Source organism: Bos taurus, chromosome 3 (assembly GCF_002263795.3).
Source record: "Bos taurus isolate L1 Dominette 01449 registration number 42190680 breed Hereford chromosome 3, ARS-UCD2.0, whole genome shotgun sequence".
NCBI lineage: Eukaryota > Metazoa > Chordata > Mammalia > Artiodactyla > Bovidae > Bos > Bos taurus.
This window is the reverse complement of record NC_037330.1, coordinates 109,253,551-109,269,415: the sequence shown is the minus strand read 5'-3', so window position 1 is coordinate 109,269,415 and position 15,865 is coordinate 109,253,551. Positions and strand designations below refer to the sequence as shown.

General features: G+C 48.3%; 1 long non-coding RNA gene across 1 annotated transcript; it reads left to right on the top strand.

The window, feature by feature from the left end:
• The first annotated feature begins 4,823 nt into the window (after positions 1 to 4,823).
• Positions 4,824 to 14,610, top strand: LOC107132345 (uncharacterized). The gene is made up of 3 exons (XR_001498325.3): positions 4,824 to 8,892; positions 9,064 to 9,308; positions 9,432 to 14,610. It is a non-coding gene; the product is annotated as an uncharacterized lncRNA (long non-coding RNA).
• The last annotated feature ends 1,255 nt before the right edge of the window (positions 14,611 to 15,865 follow it).

The window sequence follows — 15,865 nt, the reverse complement described above, 5'->3', positions numbered from 1 at the left end:
AAGATGATGCTGTGAAAGTGCTGCACTCAATATGCCAGCAAATTTGGAAAATTCAGCAGTGGCCACAGGACTGGAAAAGGTCAGTTTTCATTCCAATCCCAAAGAAAGGCAATGCCAAAGAATGCTCAAACTACCACACAATTATACTCATCTCACACACTAGTAAAGTAATGCTCAAAATTCTCCAAGCCAGGTTTCAGCAATATGTGAACTGTGAACTTCCTGATGTTCAAGCTGGTTTTAGAAAAGGCAGAGGAACCAGAGATCAATTTGCCAACATCTGCTGGATCATGGAAAAAGCAAGAGAGTTCCAGAAAAACATCTATTTCTGCTTTATTGACTATGCCAAAGCCTTTGACTGTGTGGATCACAATAAACTGTGGAAAATTCTGAAAGAGATGGGAATACCAGACCACCTGACCTGCCTCTTGAGAAATTTGTATGCAGGTCAGGAAGCAACAGTTAGAACTGGACATGGAACAACAGACTGGTTCCAAACAGGAAAAGGAGTTCTTCAAGACTGTATACTGTCACCCTGCTTATTTAACTTATATGCAGAGTACATCATGAGAAACGCTGGACTGGAAGAAACACAAGCTGGAATCAAGATTGCTGGGAGAAATACCAATAATCTCACATATGCAGATGACACCACCCTTATGTCAGAAAGTGAAGAGGACCTAAAAGCCTCTTGATGAAAGTGAAAGTGGAGAGTGAAAAAGTTGGCTTAAAGCTCAACATTCAGAAAACGAAGATCATGGCATCTGGTCCCATCACTTCATGGGAAATAGATGGGGAAACAGTGGAAACAGTGTCAGACTTTATTTTTTGGGGCTCCAAAATCACTGCAGATGGTGACTGCAGCCATGAAATTAAAAGATGCTTACTCCTTGGAAGGAAAGTTATGACCATCCTAGATAGCATATTGAAAAGCAGAGACATTACTTTGCCAACAAAGGTCCATCTAGTCAAGGCTATGGTTTTTCCTGTGGTCATGTATGGATGTGAGAGTTGGACTGTGAAGAAAGCTGAGCACCGAAGAATTGATGCTTTTGAACTGTGGTGTTGGAGAAGACTCTTGAGAGTCCCTTGGACTGCAAGGAGTCCAACCAGTCCATTCTGAAGGAGATCAGCCCTGGGATTTCTTTGGAAGGAATGATGCTAAAGCTGAAACTCCAGTACTTTGGCCACCTCATGCGAAGAGTTGATCCATTGGAAAAGACTCTGATGCTGGGAGGGATTGGGGGCAGGAGGAGAAGGGGACAACAGAGGATGAGATGGCTGGATGGCATCACTGACTCGATGGACGTGAGTCTGGGTGAACTCTGGGAGTTGGTGATGGACATGGAGGCCTGGCATGCTGCAGTTCATGGGGTCGCAAAGAGTCGGACACGACTGAACGACTGAACTGAACTGAACTGAACTGAACCCACTCCAGTATTCTTGGGCTTCCCTTGTGGCTCAGCTGGTAAAGAATCCGCCTGCAGTATGGGAGACCTGGGTTGGGAAGATCCCCTGGAGAAGGGAAAGGCTACCTACTCCAGTATTCTGGCCTGGAGAATTCCATGGACTGTATAGTTCATTGGGTCACAAAGAGTTGGACACGACTGAGTGACTTTCACTTTCATCATTCTTATTGCCAACCAACCATGAGCTCCCTGGTTTGTCAGAATTATTCCACAACCTCATCAACCCCTATCTCCAGGCCTCCTACACCTACCTCTCTCTGGGCTTCTGTTTCGACCCAGACAATGTGGCTCTGGAGGGTATGGACTGCTTGTTCTGGGGGTTGGTGGAGGAGAGGGTGTCGAGAATCTCTTGAAGATGCAAAACCGGTGAGAGTTGTGTGCCCTTTCCCAGGGTGGCCGAAGCTGTCCCAAGATGAGTGAGGTAGAACCCTGGACACCGTGGACATTGCTGTGGTTGTGGAGAAGAACCTGAACCAAGCCCTTCTGGGTCTTCATACCCTGGTTCTGCCTGTGCAGACCCCTGTCTCTGTGACGTCCTGGAGAATCACTTCACAGATGAGGAGGTGAAACTCAGCAAGAATTTGGGGATCCACCTGACAGACTGGCTGCCGTTGGGCCGGTGAGTGTCCCTTTGAGGGGTCAACCTCAACTCAAGAAGGGCTCAGCGCCTCCAGCCCAGCTGCCTCTGAGGGGACCCCTTGCATGCCCCTGGTGTCAGGACTTCTGCCTGAACATCTTCCTAAAGCCACTAGGCAGCTTTTTAACCACACAGGAGCCCTCTCCTAAGCCATGGACCAAATGGAAACAATGAAGTCTTTTATGGACACCTTCCCTCTCCCCTCAGCCCCCTTCACAAAGCCCTCCATGGATATTCCCCAAACTGGCCGTCAGGACAGGGACAATGGAAAGGGGTTTGCTGTCTGGGTTTCCGAAGGCTGCTTTTCTGCCTATGCAGGTTGGGCCAACCTTGGGGCAGAGGGAGAGACTCACTACTGGGGGTCAGAGAGCAGGGGTGGCAGACCCTTCCTTTCCTTGTTTCTTCTCAGGCCTCAGCGTTCTCATCTGTAATATGGGGGTCATGATAACTGCAGTGACCAACTGCTGGCACTGTATTAAGACCTGTGTGTGCACAACATCATTAGCTTTCCCAGAAGCCCTGTGGGGTGACTTCTCTTAGCATCCCTGTTCAACGGAAGAGCAAATTGAGCCTCAGAGAGGTGAAGTTCCTTGTTCAAGTTCACAGTCTGAGCATGATAGCCTGGAATTCAATCTCAGGTTTCTCTATGCTCTTAATTCTTGTATCTTCTCTGCCTACCTTCTTGGGGCATTTGAAGCAATTCAGGCCCAGTAGCCAGCATGGGGCCTTGGAATCAGCAAAGGATACTTTTCATGAAACCAGTTACTCAGCATGGGGAGAGGCCCAGGTGGTAGAGCTGATTTCCCTTCCCTTCCCTGTCACTCTACAGAGAACTAGACACAGGTAAATTTGGGAGGATATCACAGACCCCCCGTTTGTCACCTGGGTGGAGGTACTGTTTCCTTGCTTTGCATTATGAGAGATCTACTGCCTTCATGGCTCTAACTAGTCATCTACCTGTATCCACATTGGTGTCTTGCAAATTTGCAGCCCCTCCTACTGTGACTCTGGGTTTGGCCATATGACCAGCTTTAGACAATGGGACAGTAACCAACTAGATGTAAGCAGTAGTTTGATAAAGTGTTCGCTTGGACCCCTGCCACCCCCATGAGAGCAGGCCAGAGATGGCCTCCTGGGAGATGATGGACTACGTGTAACAGAGTTAAGCATCCCAGGTGATACCTTCTTAGACCAGCCAGTGTTTAACGGATCTGTCAAAGATATGTAAGCCAGGTGAGATCAGCCAAGCCCAGACTCATGAAAAATAATAAATGGTTATTTATTTAAAACTATTAATTTTTGGGATCTTGGAGATTTCTTCTTTTGAGCCATCTCTTTCTCCGCCAGTGTCAGGCCACATCTGGGCTTTCAGTCACAGGGAGGTGAGAACAGGATGGTTTCTACTCACAGCCAATACATGGACAAAGTTCTTCTGGCTCCCTGGGGCCCTCGCTCCTGGGATTCTCAGCATCTTTTCCCTGAGGATTTCCCCTGGCTCCTCAAATCCCTGGACTAACCACGAATGGGATCCTCTTTCTGGCTGCCCCCAGAAAAGGCTGAACATGGCACTGAAGACATGGAGCCCAAAGCAAGATGGTACAGGGGTTTCCCACTGGTCCTCCTACCTCCCAACAGCCCCACGGGAAAAGGGAGAAAGGCTGACTGGGGCCCCCAGTGCCCCTGGCTGTGTAACGCAGGTTGCCCCAGGTCATCTCCCTTCCCCTCACCAACCAGGTTGTCTCAGCACTGCGTGCTGCCGCCGGGAACCTCGCTTGACGTTGTTTCACTGCTGGCAGCCCTGGTTCATTGTCCACGGGGGAACTTAGGGACATATTACAGGCAGGTCACAGCACTCAGAACCGCTGGATTAGAGGCTCCTGGAAGGCAGGGACCATGACTGATCCATCTGCATACGCTATGCTCAGCATGGGGAGGACACGTGCACTTTACTGCCACTGACAGAGACTCAGCTGGTTCCACCATGGCCACCAACCACTTTTTCTCTTTGCGCTTCCCTGCCCTCCCTCCTCATCCAGGCCACTGCTATTCCTACTGCTCCGAGCAGCTGGCTCCTGTCTCCAGGAAAAAAGCAGAAGGACCCTCCCAGTCCTCAACCCTCCCTCTGTCCTTGGCTCCCTTCTTCATAAACCCTGTTGGGCCTTGCAGAGTCCCTGCCCATCCCTCCACCTTTCCTGGAGCAAGTCACCACTCAGGCAGCCAAACAGCTGGACACAGGTCGCTCTGCCCCAGCCTTTGTCTTCCTAAGGCCATGATGGCAACCCATCGTCATTACAATTACTTCTGGTCCCACTTCTGACAGACAGAGGGGTCACTTTCATTTAAAAAAATTAATTAAATTTAAATTTGAGCAGGTAATAAATTATCATATTTCAAGGGTAGCCACAGTGAAAAATCACCCTCCTTCCCACCACAGCCCAGCCTCCCAGCTCCTTCCACGAGGCAGTGTTACCAGTGTCTCCTGTGTCCTTCCAGGGACAGTCTTGGAATATAAAGATTATATATGGGCATTCACACATATTTTTATAAATTATACTTTCCCCTTCTTTAGTTCACACATGGTACCATATAATAATAATAATATAGTAATAATAATGGTACCATGCAATCCACAGGGCTCTGTGCTTTGTTTTACACAGTATCTCAGAGATGACCCCTAGCAAGACAGAATTTCCTCATTCCTTTTTTTTTTTTGCCGGGGCGGGGGGCGGATATACTTCACAGACCATGAAATTCAGTGATTTTTAAATATATTCACAAAGTTGGGCAACTGTCACCACTATCTAATTCTGGGACATTTCCATCATCCCCCAAAGAAACCTCAAACCCATTAGTCAGTACTTCTCCTCTACCTTCCAGCTCCTGGCAACCACTAATCAACTTTCTGTCTCTATGGATTTGCCTATTCTGGGCCGTTATTGTAAATGGAATTGTATGATGTGTGGCCTTTTGGGTCTGGATTCTTTCACTCCGCACACTGTTTTCAAGGTTCATCCATGCCATAGCATGGATATCAGTACTTCATTTTTATTGCTAATAATATTCTTAAAGCTCTACCATATCATGTTTATCCATTTGTCAGTTGATGGATGTTTGGGTTGTTTCTACATTTTGGCTATGATGAATGGCGCTGCTATGAAATTTTGTGTACTAGTTGTTATGGGAACAGAGGTCTTCAATTCTCCGGAGTGTGTACTTAGGAGTGGAATTGCTTGTCACCTGTTGTCATCAATGTCCACCTAATATCTCATTGTAAGCATAGAGCATAATTTATTTAAGCAATCAGCTGTTGATGGACTGTTAGTTCCCCTCCCCCTTTTACTTATTCATTTTCGCTCTTTCAAGCAATGATATGGGGAATAATTTTGTACATTCTCCAATTCACACATGTCCATATATATCTTTTTGTAACATTCCCAGAAGTGTAATTGCTGTGCCAAAGGGCATATACATTTGTAATTTTGATAGATGTTGCCAAATTGTCTGCTCCCCCACAGAGATTGTACCAGAAGCAATGTATGAGACGCTAATTTTCTCTCAATCTCACTGACACAGTGTGTTAGCAAGCCTTTTGATCTTCACCCATATGATTGGTAAAAAGTGTGTCAGGTATTAAAAACTTATTTGTTTATTTTGACTCTGCTGGGTCTTCTTCACCGCTGCGCGCAGGCTTTCTCTAGTTGCGACGAGTGGTGGCTGCCTTCCGTTGTGGCGTGCAGACTTCTCACTCTGGTGGCTTCTCTTGTTGCAGAGCCTGGGCTCTAGACTATGCGGGTGTCTGCAGTTGAGGTGCATGGGCTTAGGTGCCCCAGGGCATATGGAATCTTCCCAGATCAAGGTTTGAACCTGTGCCCCCCTGCATTGGCAGCTGGACTCTTAACCACTGGACCACCAGGGAAGTCCAAACATTTTTTTTAGTTTAAATATAGTTGATTTACAATGTTGTATTAATTTCAGGTGTACAAAACAGTGATTGAGTTTTATAAATATACATACATTCTTTTTCAGATTCTTTCCCCTTATATGTTATTACAAAACATTGAATATAGTTCCCTGTGCTATATAGTAGGTCCTTGTTGGTTATCTATTTTCTAGACAGTACTGTGTATATGGTAATCCCAAACTCTTAATTTATTGCTCACCTTGCCCCTTTCAACTTTGGTAACCATAAGTTTGTTTTCTATGCCCATGGGTCTATTTCTATTTTGTAAATAAGTTCATTTGTATCTTTTTTTTTTAGATTCCACATTTAAGCATATCAGGTAGGTTTTTTTTTGTGTGTGTGTGATTTTTCTACCATGATATAGGTCTTGTTCTTATTGATTCATAAGAGCTTTTTTATACAAGTGGGACATTAACACTTTGTTTGTGATAAGCACCAGGTATTTCTCCTCGTTTGATGCTTGTCTTGATTTCACTAATGGTGCTTTCTGCCAGCAAGGAGTATTCTATTTTTATTAATGTATAGCCAGATTTACCAGGGATTTGCTTTGGCTTCTGGGTGTCTTGTCAAAGGCCTTTCCCGCATTGTTGTCGTTCAGTTGCTGTCATGTCCAGCTCTTTGTGACTCCATGGACGGCAGTACACCAGGCTTCCCTGTCCTTCACTGTCTCCCAGCATTTGCTCAAACTCTGTCCACTGAGTCAGTGATGCCATCCAGCCATCTCCACTGCCTCCTTCTCCTCCTGCCCTCAATCCCTCCCAGCATCAGGGTCTTTTCCAATGAGTTGTTTCTTCGCATCAGGTGGCCAAAGTATTGGAGTTTCAGCTTCAACATCAGTCCTTTCCAATGAATATTCATTGGATTTGATTTTCTTTAGGATTGACTGGGTTTGATCTTCTTGCTGTCCAAGGGACTCTCAAGAGTCTTCTCCAGCACCAGAATTAACATCATTAAAAGAAAAAATTCCCTTATTATTTCATCTAGGCTACTTATTTCATTCAAAAATATTTCAATCTATGATCCATCCAGAGTTGATTTTAGTATAGGTGTGTGGTATGGAACTAATTTAATATTTTCTCAGTGGCTTCACAGTTGTCCCAGTAACATTACTGAGTAGTTCATCTTCCCCTCAGTGCCTTCAAGGCTACCTTTCTCATAGACTAAATGCTCCCATGCTCTTGGATTTGTTTTTGTGCTTTCTGTTCTGTTGACATGGTTGTCTGCTCATAAGTCACTACCATATTATTCAAATGACTGCTGTTCTAGGCTGTACTTACATAATTGATAGGACTAGCCTCCCCTCATTACTCTTCTTTTCAGAATTTTCCTGGCTATTTTGCATGTTCATTTTCCCATATGAACCTCAACGTCACTTTGTTTCATTAAAAATTCCCCTTGGTACTTTCGCTGAAACACGTAAATGTTATAAGTTAACTAAGGGAAAGCCAGTATGGCTTTATGACGTCTGTTCTTCCTGTCCAAGAATGATACGCCTTTCTCTTTGTTCAAGTCATCTTTTGGATACCTTGGTGGCATTTTCGGGTTTTCTTTATAAATGTTTGCTTCATACTCCTAGACATTTTATTTTTCTTGTTGTAATTGTAAATACCCTATGCTCTTTCATTATATGTCTTAACTGGCTTTCATTTTTAAACATGAAGGCCATTGATATTTGCACATTAATTTTGTAGCTAGCCACATTATTGAATTTATTGTTGGTAATAGTTTTTCAGTTGATTCTGTTGGCTGTACCAGTTATAAATGCTTGTCTTCTGCAAATAATGATAATTTTACCTACCCTTTTCAATTTTCATATAGTTAAGTGATTTCTCTTAATCATTTTAGATGATGTTTCCAGAACAAAGTCAGTCATAGTGAAGATACTGGATGTCCCAGTCTTGTTCCTGACTTTAATGAGAATGCTTTTAGAATTTCCTCATTTGGGATTAAGATGGAAATAATTTATCATGTTGAGAAGAAGCTGTTTGACTTGTGGTTGCCAAGGGGGTGAGGGAATGGGGGAGGGATGGATTGGGATTAGCATATGCAAACAATCATATACATAGTGGATAAACAACAAGGCCCTACTGTATAGCATAGGGGACCATATCAATATCCTGTAATAAACCATAGTGGAAAAGAATATGAAAATGAATATATGTATGTATAACTGAATCACTTTGCTGTATAGCAGAAATGAACACAATATTCTAAGTTAACTATACTTCAATAAAATAAAAAAGAAAAGAAGCTGTTCTTATTTCATTAAGAATTTTTAAAATTAAGAATGATTTCTGATTTTTGCAGATAATTTATGCTTAGATTCTCTAATGTGGTAAATTACGTTAATAGATGTCTTGACACTAACGACCTAGTGTTTCTTAAACCCCACTTGATCACAATATACTGTTCTTTTCCTGTGTTGCTGGATTCTGTGTGCCACTCTTTTATTTAGAATTTTTACAGAGAGATTAATGTGAAATTGACCTGTCATTTTTCTGTGTTTCTCCATTTGGGTATTGGTATTTCTATCAGTGCTATGCTCACTTCATAAAAGTAATCTAGACACTTTCCTTCTTTTTCTATATCCTGGAACAGTTTAAACAGTGCTGGAGTGATCCATCCCTTAAAGGTTTGGTGGAACCTGAGGGGCCAACCTCAGCCTGCAGCTGGCACCTGAAAAGAAGGCCTCAGTGACTCAGATGATTGATCCCAGCAGGGCAGTTTCCGTGGAGCCGACCATAAGCCTCAGAGATGCAGACTCCCACGTCCTTGGGGTGGGACTCTCCCTCCCTCCATCCTGGATCTTCTTGCTGGTCGAGCCTGTAAGAATTCCACCTGGAGAGGTCACAGCGGAGCTGGTGGGCAGACAGGACCCAGGGAGAGATGGGCTGGATTGAGAGGGGAGAATTTCTTCAGGCGAGGTTCTGTGACAGGGTGGCTGCGAGGTCAGGCTGGGCTCTGGTTACCCCTTGCCTCTCCTCCATCTCTCCCAGAGCCCGCCAGAGAGGAGGATCACATGTCGGAGTGTATGTGTCTGTTGTCTGTTTGGGCAGCTGGGTCTCCCCCCGCCCCAGCCTCCGCCGCAGCTCTCTGCTGTTCTGTCCGTGGGGGTCCAGGCGGCCGTGGTACTTCTGCCCACCCTGGTTGCCCTCCGCTGCAGCACCTTGTGTCCCGCGACCAGTAGCCGACCGCCAGGCTCCAGTCTGTGTCTGCCAAGGACGCATCTTCCCAACACTTCGTAAGCACTACTTTATAAGCTGCGGGGGCTTCTCCCACCTCCGCCCCCTCCTCCCGCCCTCTGCTCCCACCCCTTCAGGCCTGCTGGCACAGTTTAATTTCCATTCCTGGTATTTCTCCCCAGCCCGTGACAACCTCAGGTGGAAGCAATTTCACCGTCTTGTAACTCACCGGGTCATTATAATTAGTATCCCGGCGCCCAGGGCGAGGGCGGAAGAAAGGAAAGAAAAGACTCGATCCAGCCAGGCGAAGAGCAGCAGCCTCTGGGGGCTGGGGCGGCCTTTCCTCCTGCTCCAGCTCGTAACTCAGATTTTCTCAGGACTGATTCCATCACGTCCCTCCCCTCCGTGTGTGCAAGGTGGGAGGTGGTCGAGGAGTCAGGCACTGCTCCGCTGGGCCCTGGGCATACACAGCGGGAGTCTCTGACCTGAGTGAGGCTCCCCTGCCCCCTGAGAGCCCACATCTGAGGCTGGGGTCCACGGTGAGGGCCCTGCAGGGAGAGATCAGTACCTCCCACATCCCCGTGGACCCTCCCTGCCTCTGGGTCCCTGCAGCCCCAGAGCCAGAGCCCATCAAGAGCTGGTGATGGTGACCATGGGCACAGCTGGGTTCCACCCCAGGCACAGCTAGGATAGGTATGACTCTGAGAGAAGCAGCCAGGTGGGGGAACAGGACGTGTCAGGGAGCAAGATTTCCCATCAGGTTGGTCAAGGCTTTTTGGTTGCAAGCAACAGAAATAGACTGACTCAAGGGAGGGAATTTAGGGACTTCCCTGGTGGTCCAGTGATTCAGATCCACCTTGCAATGCAGGGGACACGGGTTCGATCCCCGGTCGGGGAACTAGGATCCCACATCCGGCGAGACAGCTAAGCCCGTGTGCTAGCACTACCGAGTCCTCACCCTCCAGAGCCTGCCAGCCGCAACTAGCGAGGCCATGCATCACGATGAAAGGTCCTGCTTGACACAACGAAGACCCAAGGCCGCCAAAGAAGCACATGCATGCATAAATATTTTTTAAAAAGAGAGAGAATTTACAGTCGGGTGTTGGGCCACCTCAAAGTTTAAGAGGTGACAGAGGAGAACCGGCAGCTTTGAGAGGTCAGGACCAAAGGAGCCCCAAGGATCCCGGAAGTCAGGAGAGATGGCTCTTCTCTCCAGGGAGCAGCTTATGTGCTCAGTATCTAGCTTCTGGAACTAATGTGACTCAGTTCCACAGGTCCCAGCCTCTATTTCCCAGTTAAGAATTCCAAATTCCTCACAGAGGCTCATTCATTCTTTTGTTGATTGGTTCATTTGTTCCATAAATATTTATTAAGCCCCTCCTGTGCAACAGGCAGGATTCAGGAAGGTGCTGCAGGGACAGCAGTGATCAAGTGAAACTTCTCTTGCCCCTTACATTGTGGGGGGCAGAATCTGATGGCTCAGTTTGGGTTGGGGATCCATCCTAAGCCAATCAACTGTGGCCAGGCAGGTTTTCGTGAGCCAGGAGGCCACCCCAAATGGATCCTACTACAGTGGTCAAATCGCCCTTTAAGACACGCACGGAATGACATTGTAGATAGCAGGAGATGGGCTTAAAAGAAGCAAGACTGTGGAGCTTATTCTTACAGCTAGGCAGCAAGCCTTTGCTCTGGGCAGATTGGGTATTCTCAAGGAGGCCACCGGCTATGGCCCATGCTCGCTTGGGAGTGCGAGGGGGCCGGGGGCTGGGGAAGGGCCAGCTGCACCTACAGCTTTCTCTGTGCACTGCGCCTGACTCAGCTGGCTGTCACAGGTGAGGACTGGACGCCTGCCTGCCTCCACCCCACCTTCTTCTCTCCTCTGTCCCTGCCTTGTCTGGAAGCTTCCATGGACAGGGACCAGGCTAGTGGGCTCTTGTGGTCCCCATCTCTGAGCACCCCACATCCCTTGAGGACTGAATTTGGCCTGTTCACCTCCATGCCCTTCATTCCACACTCAGTTCAGGAAAAGCGCTCACCCATCCTCCCCCTCTCCAACCCCCTCACCGATTTTTTGACCTGAGCCCTGGGAGACACGGCTTAGCCGTGCCCGGTCTCAGCAGACAGCGCCCTGTGCAGACTCCCTGGGAAATTCCCAAATCAATCACTCGGGGCTTCCCACTTTAGACCCAATTCATAAGGTCCTGGGTGACCACCCCTCCTGGGCCGGAGCCTTGTAAGGGGAGTGCTTATAATAATACCATTATTCTTCTTAGCCGGGGGCAGGCTGAGCTTTCAGTGAAGCGGGCCTGCCATTAGAACCCTGCAGAAACAAAGTAATAGCCTGCACAGAAAGCCATTTGTAATGTTGCTATAATTCCCATGATTCATTAAACAGGAATGGAAAATGATAACATTTCCCCTGGAAAAAAACTCCTCTTGGAGTCGCATGCTGAGTTCACTTGGCTCAACTATTTTATTGACTAAGCATCTTGTTGTGCTGATGTGAAGAGCATGCAGGCCCAGTGCCGCTTAGTTTTATATCAGCTGAAATGGGAGCGAGGGGAGCGGGGTCCTGCCGGGCCCGGGCCTTGACCTTGGAAATGGAGCCGCTGCCCCAACTTGGGTGCCCAGTCTGGCATCTCCCGCAGGCCTGGGGCCCTCTGGGGCTGAGGGTCCATTTGACTGAGGCCGGTGCTGCATCCTGCCCTGGTGGACAGAGTGGAAAGGCCTCTTGTACCTGGGCTTGAGCTGGGCGCTGGCATCGCTCAGCCTGGGGCCCGTCCCTGGCCCTCGTCACACCTATGGCCTGTGACCCCCAGATGCCTGCCCATCCCTCCTTTCCTTTATATGGTCTCAGACCACTCAGCGCCACGATTAGGAATCTGGTTGTTGTCATTGACACCTTTTTTCCATTACTCGCCAGTTGGCCACCAGGCTCCCCACCAGGGGTCTCTGCCAGAGAGGTCTCCTCTCCCCGCCACGACTGCTGCCCAAACAGGCTCACCCTCTTCTGCCACTCAGCCAAGCCACGGCTGGCTGCCCTGTGAAATCCCTGTCTCAAGCCTCTCCCTCTGCAATGAGGGGTCCACCGAGTGGCTGGAGTGATTGTTCTAAGCGGTGATTGGACCCTCTTCACTCTATTTCTCGGAGTCTTGGTGGGCTCTCCCGGGATCAGTCCCAAATGCCAAGGCGGCCTCAGTTGACCTTTCCTGCTCTGCCTCCAGCCACCCCACCCTGGCTGCACCACGTATTCCAGGCTGTTGCAGCCCTCAGGAGCACACGGGGGCCCCAGGCCATACTGGGTGTGTTCACTGTTTTCTGTGCTGTTCTGTCAGCCTGCAAAGTGTGACAGTGTTAGTCACTCAGTCATGTCTGACTCTTTGCAATCCCAAGGACTGTAGCCCGTCCGTGGAATTCTCTAGGCAAGACTACTGGAGTGGGTAGCCATTCCCTTCTTCAGGGAATTTTCCTGACCCAGGGATCGAACCCTGGTTTCCTGCATTGCAGGCAGATTCTTTACTTCCTTTCTCACCATGGAGGCCCAAAGCCCTTGCCATTCTTCCATCCTTGGAAATCCTGACCTGCTCTGGCAAGCTGCTCCTGTGGCTTTCCCTATCACAGGGAGTGGTACCCTGCCCTTCAGGCTGTGCAACCCTAAACCTTATCTTTTTTTCTCTCTCTCATACCCAGCATCCCCAAATCTGATCTGTCACCAAATCTGTTGCCTCTAATTTCCGTATAGCAAGAATCTGACCATTCCCACCAGCCTCATCGAGGGGGCTCATCACGGGGCACCCTGACTCTGTCCTTCCTCTCCCTATTCCCGTCTATCATCCGCATATCCGAGCACACTGTTCCTTTGATGAAAACCCCTTTGCTGGCTTCCCATCTCACTTAGAGAGAAAACTGCTGCCCTCACTATGGCCTTGAGGCTCTTACACACTCTGGCCCCCACGGCCTCCCTGACTTCACTCCCTGCTGCGCCTCCCATGCTTGCTCTGCTTTAGCTGCACTGGCTTCCTGGCCTTTTCTTGACAACGCCAAGCAGGCTCCTGCCTCCGGGCCTTTGCACTTGCTCTTCTCTTGCTCTGCACCCCTCCCCGTCCCAGTTCTCTGTACCTTCTCAGGGGTACCTTTCATGACCTTCTTCTTTAACTGCCAACGTTCTCTTCCTCTAGCACTTCCTGCTTCCTTCTCTCCACTTTATTTTTCTCCATAGCATGCATCACCGACACATTTTGTGTATTTTGTTTTATAATTTTATTTTTAACTTTCTATCCACCAGACCACAAGCTCCATGAAGGCAGGGATGTTTTGCTGGGTTTTCTGTTTTATTTCTATGTGCCCAATGTGGTGTTTGAATGCAACAGACAAGCAAAAAACATTTGTGGGATATACAAGTCATGCCAGCTTCCTACTCACTCAGCTTTCCCTAACCCCCTCCTGGCCTGTCGGACCGAAGAGATCACCCACTGCTCTGTGTTCCCAGAGGACCTCATTCAGACCTCTGTTAGAGAAAAGGCCTGTGTGTTGTGTTCATTCGGGGCTTGATTTCTCACCAAAGGGGGATGCCAAAGGGACCGGGGTCTCTTATTAATGTCTGGGTTCAAGTCTCCAGAGACACTTTGGCCTGTGGTGGGTTCTCAGTATACACCAGGGGATTTAATTTTCTTACATTGGTCCTTCTCACCAGTCTTCCCAGCTCAGCAGAGCCAGGCCTGTCTCCATGAAGAACCCGAGCCTGGAGCGGAGGAGACTCATTGGTGTCAGCAGCAGTGCCAGGAGGCAACCCTCGGTCTCTCAGGTGATGGGGCCTGGCCCCTCTCTGCTGAGTGTGGGACAGAGCACCACGGGCCTCCTGCAGAGCCTGGAGGAGGCTGGGAGCATCTGAGCTGGTCACGGTCAGTGATCTGACCAGTGCTGCCCCAGCCCCCTGGGCCATGATGTTCCCAACATCTCCTGACTCAGAAACTGCTTTGAGACGCTCACAACCCACTTTGTGAGTGACCTTCCCAGAAGTGGAACTGAGCAGAAGCTCTCGAGATCACATTTGCCTCCTCACACTCACTCTAATGAAACCCGACACTTAGTAGTGGGGAACAGGACTCAGAAATGGGGACCCTAGGGCCGGTGGGCCAAAGGGAACAGAGACTGGACAGATGCACCCAACATTTCTCTTGCTGGACTCTGTCTTGCCTGACCCAGGGAATGCCTGGAATCCAGCATCCTGACCCTGTCCCAGCCATGAGCCCTGGGCAAAGGTGCAGGGACCATGTTCTCTGCAGAGCCAAGCATGCCCTGACTAGGTGCTCGGGCAAATGTCTGGTGAACTTGCAGGAATAAAAGCTGGTTTTCACTCAGTGCTAGAGTGCGCTGTACTTTGTGATCTTGCATAGTTCCTATGATGGGGAGGTCACTACCTAATCAAGTTTCAGATCTTAGTTTGGTTTTCTAGAAGTTGACCCTGAAGCAAGGATTCAAGCACACCTAGCTTATTGGGGACGTGACCTGGAAAATAATGGTAGAGGGAAGGGAAGTGAGACAGGGAAGGGAAAGGAGCCAATGCAGAATGTGATGTGAACAGGCTGCTGTTACAACTGGAGTGTAATTCTGCTGCAGACAGCATAGAACATGTCTCCAAGTTATCCCAAACAAGGATGAAGAAAAGGGGTGGTTTATCCACCAACTGCCATCAGTCATTGGCTGTCAGCAACTTCGGACACTTCCAGCCGGCCCTGTGTACGGTCTGAGCATACTCCCTTATCCAGGAAGAGACTCGTAGATGTTGGCAGTAAGCTGGGGGAATGTGGGCAGGATTCCATTGCACAGTCGATCCCTTCGTTCTTTTGCATTTCTTCTTAGGGCACTGGTACCCTGGGAGGCGCATCAGCCATTCTCTGCCTCAGAACCCCTCATATCACTGATTTTACCCCCATAGCTCTGTTCCCATCTCTCTGGCTTTCTGCCCCACCCTAGTCCAGGTTGATGTCATATGTCACCTCTACATCTGGCTTCCCAGCAGTTTTCTTGACTCCTGGCTCAGCTTGCCCCAGTCTGTGTCTTTCCCTTCACAGCTGCCGGCATGAGCTTTCTAAACTCCCATCACTGAACTTTTCATACAGTGCAGTATTGTCATGTGTTGACATTACCTGCTTCTGCCTCCCCTCATGAAATCTAGCTCCTCTTTCAGAGTCCAGATATCACCTCCTCCGTGAAGTCTGCAGGGATTTTTCCAGCGGGAAGGACTCTGTCTACTCTGTGCTGTCACAACCTATGGAGCTTCTAGTAACATTTGTATTTCTGTAAAAAAAACAAAAAACAAAAAACTGACCACTTACCAGGCCCTATGCCAGGGGCCATCCACATACTTTATCTCATTTAATAAGGCAGAAAGTGAAGAAGAACTAAAGAGCCTCTTGATGAAAGTGAAAGAGGAGAGTGAAAAAGTTGGCTTAAAGCTCAACATTCAGAACACTAAGATCATGGCATCTGGTCCCATTACTTCATGGGAAATAGATGGGGAAACAGTGGAAACAGTGGCTGACTTTATTTTTCTGGGCTCCAAAATCACTGCAGATGGTGATTGCAGCCATGAAATTAAAAGACGCTTACTCCT